The sequence below is a fragment of the Lontra canadensis genome, unplaced genomic scaffold (assembly GCF_010015895.1).
Source record: "Lontra canadensis isolate GAN:19392208 unplaced genomic scaffold, GSC_riverotter_1.0 scaffold74, whole genome shotgun sequence".
Lineage (NCBI taxonomy): Eukaryota > Metazoa > Chordata > Mammalia > Carnivora > Mustelidae > Lontra > Lontra canadensis.
Window position 1 is genome coordinate 6833195 of NW_022631068.1, and position 10769 is coordinate 6843963.

At 38.9% G+C, this 10769-nt stretch overlaps 1 pseudogene; it reads right to left on the bottom strand.

The window, feature by feature from the left end:
- Window positions 1-1792: 1792 nt before the first annotated feature.
- LOC116881469 lies at window positions 1793-1965 on the bottom strand (annotated as a pseudogene).
- Window positions 1966-10769: the final 8804 nt, after the last annotated feature.

Sequence of the window (10769 nt, forward strand, 5' to 3'; positions counted from 1 at the left end):
CTGAGGAGCAGGGAGGTCTGCTGGGGCCTGACCTGCACAGGAAGAGCATGCAAGGGAAGCAGCTGATGGCATCACCTTCCCTCCCCCCACAACAAGGACAAAGCAGATATTATGATGCTCATTTTTCGGATGAGGAACTTAAAGTTCCTAGAGTCTTTGACTTATTAAAGAGCAGGTGGCAGAGACAGAATATGGAGCTTTGGCAATTCTTTCACTGCACTGTGCTGCCTAAAAACATAATAAATCAATAAATCAATAAATCAATAAATCAATAAATCTCAATTCAGCCTTTGCACTTAAAAAATAATAACTTCAGGTATTAATTGTTTATTATGGAGCAGACTTTATGTATTAAAAATGAACTAATCACTAGGTCTTTGCAATAGTCCTAGAGGAGTATGCTGATATCCTCTCCACTTTAGAGATGAAAGAAGCAAGGAACCTAGTGGGACATAATGTTTATTGATTCTGTACTTGATCTCTGCCTGAAGATTTTGGCTGAAATAGAGGCTGCAGTGTCTCCAAATAGTCATACACCTGGGACACTGGAATGTGATCTTATTTGGAAAGGGGGTCTTTACAGATGTGATTAATTAAAGATTTGGGTATGAAATAATCTTGGATTTAAGATGGGCACTAAATCCAATGGCTGTCATCTGAGTGAGAGGAGGAGAGGACACAGAGACACACACAAGGAAGAAGACCCTAAGGAGATGAAGGTTCAAAGGGCAAGTTCTGACGCCAGCTGGCCAGGGTTCAAATTCTGTTCTACCTCCTTCCAGACATTGGGGCTTCAGCAAGTTCCCTAATCTATTCAAGGTTTTATTTTCTTATTTGTGGAACATAAGTAGAATATAAAGACAGCAAAACAGATACATCCCTATTTCATATGACCACGAAGCATGCCAATATTCCAACAAAGATTTTCTTAAGGGCACCAGGGAAACTCTCACTAATGAAGCTGTCTGAAATTTATGGTTTTATAAAATTTTTTTAAAAAACACTTCCATTTTGGGAGTGCCTGGCCAGCTCAGCAGGTAAAGCATGTAACTTTTGATCTTGGGGTTTTAAGTATGAGCCCCATGTTGGGTGTAGAGATTACTTAAAAATAAAATCTTAAAAAAAAATTTTTTTTAATCTTTAAAGATTTTACTTACTTATTTTACAGAGAGAGAGATCACAAATAGACAGAGAGGCAGGCAGAGAGAGAGAGAGAAGCAGGCTCCCTGCTGAGCAGAGAGCCCGGTGGGGGATTTGATCCCAGGACTCTGAGATCGTGACCTGAGCTGAAGGCAGAGGCTTAAACCACTAAGCCACCCAGGCACCCCAAAATTAAATATATTTTTTTAAAAAGCACTTCCATTTTGTGTGATAAAAATTGGAAAAATAAAGAAGCAGCATAGTATCAAATAGTCTGGTAGATACTAATATGTAGATATATCTCCTTTTGATTCAATATTTTTTTTCTTCACTCTGGCTATGAGTAATGTAATTCTGTGTCATAATACTTACTGATGAGTATGAATTATGTTTGGTACATACATTCTAAGTGCTCATAGACCTAGAAAGGTAAAAACAGGAGAATAATTATACTTAGTTTTCGGAAAATCCAATAAAATACATAGTATTTATTTTACTTGTGTTCCACCATATTGAATTACCCATCATCTGTGATTTAGGCAGATAGGCTATCAGTAATATCTCCACATAGCCCCCCCCCCCAACCCACCTTGTACTCCCATCCTCAGTGTGAACCTGCCATTGGTGAATCTTACTTTTTCCAGGTCCTTTTATGGATTCATTTAATAAGCAGCTATTTTAGATAGATTTTGCTATTAGAAGAATTCCTCAAAACACATAGCTGTGTTCAACAACTAACAACTACAATTGGGTCTGGTAAATGAAGCTATTGGAACAACTGACAATATACTACACTTGATCTTAGCCGAAAGGCCAAGAAGCGACAACTGACAGTACAAAGGAAGAGGCACCCAGGTACAGCTCAGAAAGTGTAGCAAAGGACTAATCGGAAGTATTCATCAAGGAGGTATGTTAGAGCTGTTTCTTGAAAGAAGTGTTTGTCTAAAGGACAAGGTGGAATGGAGTCTGGAGGCCTGGGGAAGACCGTGCACACCACTCACAAGGCAAATGCACAGGCAGAACACTTAAAGACAGAATACTGTGTTGGAAAACTTGTCTTTGGTTAACTACTTGCAAATTCACAACCTAATAGAAGTTACAGTGTTGAAGAAAAATGGTGCTGGGCAAAGGGGGAGGGTTTCATTTGAAGCAGTCTGCTCTTAAATGGGACCCATGGAAAGGGTACACATGGAGACTCATGTATCATGTGTCTAAAGTTTCCGAAGATCTAAATTATGTTAACTGTTAAATAAAATATATATCTTCTTAGATTCCATATAAACCTTCATACTGGCCTGGCAGATTAGGCTATTATCTAGAAATGTTGGCCTCACTGGGTTTCAACAAAACGGTCCAACAACAAAAGAGCTAGTCCACAGTTGACTATTTTTTCCCCCACACATGGTTCCACCTTGTGCCAAAAGATACCTGTTGTTCCTGTATGTGGACACTCCAGCCCACAGCTCGGCCACATCCCTGTGAACAGCAGCTTCTTAAACATTCACTGGGACTGGAGATACTCCTATTGGTGACATAGTTCACTCTTAGGAGGAAGGAACTTGGAAGAGGCCATTGTAGACCCTGGGAGAAAGTTCAGGGTCATTTGGTCAACAAATTAGGTGAACTTAGGGATCCTGAGAGGGATCTAGAGGATGCCAGATTGCTTTCTCCCCTTGACCACACAGTCTCCTCTTCCCTGGTATAAGGGTATGACCAGAGTAGAGCCATTATTGGACCTTCTAGAGTGTGAAACTAGACCCTTATACGCTACTTTTAGAGTCCTAAAGACTAACGATAACTACTGAAGACTTTTAAATAGTGGTTGTTTTATATGTGGCTTTGCTTTTTACCTAGCTATAAATTAGGGTAAGAGATGGATAGGACTATTTTTCCTTTCAAGGAGAAAAAATACTGTGTTATGTCAAACCTCTTCAAAAGGCCTCATTTACTAAAGTGTCTCCTGATGGATACAATTAGAATTGGCAAGCTACTAAAAATGTATCCATGACCATTTTCATATGTAATGTTCCATTTATTTCAAGTACCCCAAACAAAGCTTCCAAGCTGCGGATTTAATCCTTCTAGTGAGACACCCTAACAGTGAGAGTAATAGATAATACTTCAAAAGAGATTTGCATATTTCTATGCTAAGCTTCATACTACTGTTCCTGACATTTTCTGTTTACTTTGATATAAAAGAGCCAGAAGGAAGAGGAGAGTAAGAGATCTTAATGGACATAAACTTGGAAGTGGATTCTAGGCAGCTTGGTTTCAAATAGCATCATCTGATTGCTCCTTATCTGTCCCCTAAGGAAGCAGGCTGAGACTGGGCACCCATTGCCAAGCAACTCATCTTTGAAAAACTATTTATCTACATGGTGACCAACACACTAAATAAATATGAGAATAGTGCTGAATGAAAGAATCATTTTCATATAATACAGCAAAACTTTAAACACATCGTACCTATTATCTCTGTGCTTAAGGATTGAAAATAAATCTAGCTTAAAAAAATATACACTACAGGCTAATGCTTTAAACTTTTCTTTAACATTGATCTTCCAGCAAGGAATGTTTTGAACCTGAATTGATACCTGATATAAAAGTAAACAAAACAAAACAAGTTGTCTTTGCAGATGCCAGTGATTTTCCTGTCACTCCACTCTATAAATGTAGATGTTGAGTTTTCGGTCTACACGGTACATGATGGAAAGAGTTCTAGAGATGGCTTGACTCAAGTTCTGGTATCCTCTTTTCTACTACATGGATGCTGGGAAGACTTACACTTTGGACACAATGGAATTTGAGACTTCCACAGGCATGAGAACTCTGGATTTTAATAACATTTTTGGGGTATATGTGAATAGAGAACTCACCCAAGCTGGGGAGCCTAAGAGGTCTAGCTGAAAAGCAGACTTTGGTGATCCATTTTCTCCAGGACAGTGGTGATTAACAAAATGCATTGTCACTGAGTGCTGGAAAAGGTGATGAAAGACATGAACCCCAGAATCAGAAAAGCACACGTATCCATATACACTCAAACTTTTGCAAGTAATTTCTGGGAGGTCCTGTCCTCCTCAGAACTTACTCATGGGACCTGTTAGGTGTCCTAGACTCTTTATTCCTTCAGTCATGATATCCATGATTCCCTAATGCCAGATAATCTGTCTATGTTAGACATTAATAAGTATAGATAGGATAATTTTTTTTGAGAGGCGAATTGGGGACAAGAGATGGTTGTAATTATATATTTATAAAAAAACCCTCCTTTCTTGTTTCCATCAAAAAATGAAGTCTCTTGAAGAAAGGAGTCTTTAGTCATCCTAGAATTTCAATTTAATCAGGAATCATTGTGTTGGGGCACCTGGGTGGCTCAGTCAGTTAAATGTCTGCCTTCAGCTTGGGTCACAGTCCCAGGGTTCTGGGATCAACCCCTGTACCGGGCTCCCTGCTCAATGGGGAGTCTACTTCTCCCTCCGCCCCTACTCCCCACTCATGTACTTTTCTTGTTCACTCTGCTCACTCTTTCTCTCTCTCAAAAAAAAAAAAAATCTTTAAAAAAATTCTTAAAAAAAATAATAAAAAGAGTCATTGTATTTCCATGAAGTGCCCTTCCTTTAGACATGTCTGTGGGGGTAAGCACGCAGTCCCCTATAGCCAGGGCTTATTTTTCTTAACCTCTCTGTATCTCCATTTACCTATAAAACACAGAGAATAATGATGTATACTTATAAGGTTATTATGAGTACTGAATAAAATTAGACTTGTCATACATTTAGCAAAGTATCTGACATAGAAAACAGTCAGTAAATGTTAACCATAATTTTTATAAGAAGAAAGTTTATAAGCAAAAGTGTTTTGTGTGTGTGTGTCTGTGTTTTTCTTGTATTTAAATGTGTACTTAAAAGAATGTGACCATCAGAAAAGTTAATGTTAAGTGTTGACATTTACATTGGGACTTGGAAGTCCATTTTTGATGAGGTATTTTAGTAATAGGTACAGACCTCTTTTCTTTGAGACTGGGCAGGTCACAGGGAGTGGAGTGAGGGAGAAGATCAATATAGTAATAAATGTTTAATGTGCATAGACATAGTAAATGGTAGCTCTCAAGGAAAAGTTTGGGGATGTTTAATAAGACCAACACAGGTTCTTTCCTTTTAAGAAAGAACACATTTTCAACTCCAGATTGCACAGGTTTAAATTTGTTGAATGGAAGAAAAAAATGAATCTTGCCAGTGAAGTCAGGGACGATATGGTGAGATTTGAATGCTAGAATTAAGGAGTGTTTGATGAACAAAGCTTGTATTGTCATTAACTGCTATTTCCTTCCCATAAATCTACTTCTATTGTCTTGTTTTCCATTTTTAAATTATAATTTGAAGGTAGATTGTCAGTACATATTTGAATAGCTATTATTCCTTTTTCAATGTGATTGAGCTGAATATGCAAATCCCTACATCCAGCCCTGAGTTTGTGAACAGCTTGAAAATGGACAGAACTGGGTTAAGGCAGCACCTGGATCTATGTTGCAATCCCCACACTCGGCCTCCAGAGGATGACTCTTACTCACTCTATCTATCTATCATCTATCTATCTATCTATCTATCTATCTATCTATCTATCTATCATCTATACATATATATATTTTTTAAACTTCATTGCTATTTAGGTCTCATGGGAATGTGCAGTTACTTTCTTCTTCAGGATGTTCTAAGGAATTGAGGCTACAGATCCCGCCCACCAGAAAGGAACAGTAACTTTCACAGCTAACATATCCAGGTGTATTTATTGCAGGGATGCTTGGCTATCTATTTCTTCTGCTTCTATAAATCAGTGTCTTTTCTATCTTCTTTCAAGGAGCAGAAATCATTCTCTTTGTGTTTCTACTTGGCCTGAAGATGAAATTTTAGCAAACTCTATTCCACATATGATGGTAACATGCAGGACTATTTCTTCATAAATACTGGCGATGTCCACATAACCTTTTTTCTTGGTGGCTCAAGAGTAGCTACTTGGAATGGTACTTGGCACGTTCAATTCCTACCTTCATGCTTTTTCTCACATTGTTTTTCATAGCACTAATAATTTTTCACCTGCCTATGTTTACATAAATTCTCTTTGTGGTTCAGAGTTTTATTAAAGCCTCATTTTCCCTACAAAGCCTTCTCTGACCACCCGATGTGAATCAATAGTCCTCCCCTCCCAACAGCATTGATTGTCTGTGACATTTATTTAACATTTATAAAGGCTGCCCACCCAAAATCACATTAGGCTATTATATATGCAAGTGTACAAGGTAAATTTGTCAATGAGAATATCAGATCCTCCAAGACAGAAATTATATTACTTTTTCCATACACCTTAGGAACTAGTGCTACATCATCTAAACTCCAGAACCCAAAAACATAGTAAATAAAACTTTAGCTGTAGAGCTTCCTTGCCAGAACCCCTTCCAACTCTCCATGTGTTTGTTCTCTTCCAAATATGCAAGGGATGGTGATGGCTCCAGTTATATGCCAGAATCATGGAGGGCTACTCTAGTCGGGGTTATTCTTTGCCCTGGTGTTAATCCTGTGACTGTGGTAAAACTATGCGTTGCCTGCTCTTCAAATACCCTCTGCCTTCCTCCAACTCCCAGTGACATCCTGTCCTTGGTAGAGCTAATCAAACTTCTGGACCCTATCTTTGAGCCCAAGGAGTACGCTAGACAAGGATAATGTTCTGCTCCTTGCTTGAAACCCATGAAACCACCAGATTGGTTACCATTTTCTCTTTCCTCCATTCCAGGACGCATGGTACAGAGAGGAACTGTCTGAGCTGAATGGAGGCGCATCAAGTGAGATGAAAAAGTCAGAATTCCTCCAGGACTTGCTCCTGGAAAAGAAGAACCTCTTGAGTAAGAAACTACAGAGGAAATGACAGAGGCAGGGTATTGATAAAAGGAGACTAATTTCTAAACTATTCTAAGTAAATTTCAATCATATATGCTGGAAGAAAGACTGAATTATTTTTTTATTCTTTCAATGATAAATGATGCTATGAAGTTGTTCTTTGTTGAAGTAAAGAGTGCCTGGCTGAAAATTATAAGAAAAAGAGATTATGGAGGTATCACTCAGCATATTACATTACTGAAGGTCTTACATTACTTTTGGCTTTTGTGAGATTTGTATTGTCATCATTTAATTAAATGCAGTATATATTATGATTTCTTCTTTTAAATTCTGTGCAAGTATTAAGCCCTTGTTCTTGTACCTGGTTTTTATTTAAGGTGGTTTTCTTTTTCTGAGAAGACTTCGCCGTTTGTAAAAACTTGAGATGCCACAAAACCGTTTTCCATTGCAGCCAGACTTGCATATCCAGCTGCTTCTGATGCTCTTCTCTGGGTCTTCCAGAGATGCTTCACAGTGACAACAAATGCGCCTCCTTCCCTGAGCCCCGGAACTTTGCTTCCTCCAGTGTCTTCTCTTTCTCAGATTTGTGACCAGTTCCACCCACTTGAGCCTCAAAATTCAGGTGAAAAATCATCCCTCACCGTACCTCTCAGCTCAATTACTTCCCCTGCCTTGAGTTTCCATAGTGTCTGGTACTTTGTTCTCTCAGAGGATCCCCCTCACCGAACTTTCCCCTACTATTTGTCCATTTTCCTCATTAGCTTCTTATATCCTTGAGCATAGGGACTCCGATCACTTGTTCTTCCTCATAGCCTCATTCAGCACAGAGCCTGACTTAGAGCGGCCACTAACATAATACTCTTAAAAGGATGCATGAATATTTCCCCAACTCACCCAAAGAATTTCACTGATTCATTTTGTTAATAAGCAAATAGTGAGTTCAAGACTACATGCCAGGGTTCATGCTGGGGATGGGTGCACAGTGAGGTTTAAGATGCAGAACTTGTTTTGTTTTGTTTTTTAAGATTTTATTTATTTATGTATTTGACACAGAGAGAGAGAGATCACAAACAAGGGAAGCAGGAGCAGGAGAATCAGACTCCCTGCTGAGCAGGGAGCCCAATGTGGGGCTCCATCCCAGGACCCTGGGATCATGACCTGAGCTGAAGGCAGACGCTTAACCAACTGAGCCACCCAGATGCCCCAAAGCAGAACTTGGTTTAAGTTGCCTTTAAAATTTATTAAGCACTTCCTCTGGACTGGGCACAAGAGCTGTATGAGGTAAATATTATCATTATTATTACTATTGCTATTACTCTTACTACTACTACTACTATTACTATTATTATATCTTCTAGTAGATTAGGAAACCAAGTCATTTGGAAGTTAGTGTTGTGTAGGCAGTAAGTGGCAAAGAGTGTTTGATCTTATGCAGGCTGGCGTCATTGAAGGGTCCCCACTGAACAACCTTACTCTCTCCTAACTGTCCAGTATCTGATACACTAATGCATTAGTTACAATCCTAGTCTTCCACAGCTCTCTATGAACAGGCAAAGCTGCCGCTTAATAGAAGCTATTACTAAAAGTAAAAAAGGGATATTTAAATAATAAAAAGTTTATATTAAATTAAAGGAAGACATCTCCTATAAATAATCTTTATCATTGTGTTAGCCATGCCTTTTTTTAAAAATCACATCTTGATCAAAGTGATGCCTGTGATACAGTAGTGCAGCAATGTCTCTGTCTTCCATGACTGCAATTTCAAGTTCAAGCCTTTCACTATCTTTCTGATCTTTTAAAAAAATATTTAGTAAGAATTCTCTAATATTTATAAACAATAATATCACTAGATATTGTTCCAGCATCTGTGAGGGATGTAAGGGGGAAAAGCAAGGATGTTCTTGCCCTCAAAAAAATGTAGGCATAAAAACTACAAAGAAAGGGTAACTGAATCTCAGGGAACAAAGATGAGAGTTACAAGATGAGGCTCATTGGGAGGCTGGGCCAGATGGAAAAGAGGTGTTAACATTTTCTCAAGAGAAAGGGAAGGCTATTATTGGGATTTCAGCAAAGCAGCAATAGGATCAAATGACATTCTTTTTTCTTTTTTCTTAACATATATTATTTGCTTCAGGGTACAGGTCTGTGAATCGTCAGGCTTACACAATTCATAGCACTCATCATAGCACATACCCTCCCCAACGGCCATCACCCAGCCACCCTATCCATCCCCCCCACCACCCAGCAACCCTGTTTGTTTCCTGAGATTAAGAGTCTTTTACCATTTGTCTCACTCCCAATCCCATCTTGTTTCCTTTTTACCCTCCCTACCGCCACAACCTCCAGCCCTGCCTCTCAAATTCTTCATATCAGAGCGATCATATGATAGTTGTCTTTCTCAGATCAACTTATTTCACTTAGCGTAATACCCTCTAGTTCCATTCACGTCATTGCAAATGGCAAGATTTCTTGTGTTTTTGATGACTGCACAGTATTCTATTGTATATATATACCACATCTTCTTTATCCACTCATCTGTTGATGAACATCTAGGCTCTATCCATAGTTTGGGTATGTGGACATGGCTGCTGTAAACATTTAGGTGCATGTGCCCCTTCAGATTGCTACATTTGTGTCTTCGTGGTAAATACCCAGTGGTGCGATTGCTCGGTCATAGGGTAGCTCTATGTTCAACTTTTTGAGGAACCTGCATACTGTTTTCCAGAGTGGCTGCACCAGCTTGCACTCCCACCAAACAATGTAGGAGGGTTCCCCTTTCTTCACATCCTTGCCAACATCTGTCATTTCCTGACTGGTTAATTTTTAGCCATTCTGACTGGTGTGAGGTGGTATCTCACTGTGGTTTTGACTTGTATTTCCCTGATGCTAAGTGATGTTCATCACTTTTTCATGTGTCTGTTGGCCATTTGGACGTCTTTGCAGAAATGTCTATTCGTGTCTTCTGCCCATTTCTTGATTGGATTATTTGTTCTCTGGGTGTTGAGTTTGATGAGCTCTTTCTAGATTTGGGATACTAGCCCTTTACCTGATATGTCATTTGCGAATATCTTTTCCCATTCTTTTGGTTGTCTTTTGGTTTTATTGAGTGTTTTCTTTGCTGTCCAAAAGCTTTTGATCTTGATGAAGTCCCAATAGTTCATTTTTGCCCTTGCTTCCCTTGCCTTTGGCAATGGTTCTAGGAAGAAGTTGCTGTAGCTGAGGTCGAAGAGGTTGGTGCCCATGTTCTACTCAAGGATTTTGATGGATTCCTGTATCATACTGAGGTCCTTCATCCATTTTTAGTCCATTTTTGGGTGTGGTATAAGGAAATGGTCCAGTTTCATTCTTCTGCATGTGGCTGTCCAATTTTCCCAACACCATTTGTTGAAGAGATTTGTCTTCTTTCCATTGGTCATTGTTTCCTGCTTTGTCAAAGATTAGTTGACCATAAAGTTGAGGGTCTGTTTCTGGGCTCTCTATTCTGTTCCATTGATCTGTGTGTCTGTTTTTATGCCAGTACCATACTGTCTTGATGAGGACAGCTTTGTAATAGAGCTTGAAGTCTGGAATTGTGATGCCACCAACTTTGGTTTTCTTTTTCAACATTCCTCTGTCTATTCAGGGTCTCTTCTGGTTCTATATAAATTTTTGGATTATTTGTCCCATTTCTTTGAAAAAAATGGATGGTATTTTGATAGGGATTGCATTAAATATGTAGATTGCTTTAGGTAGCATAGA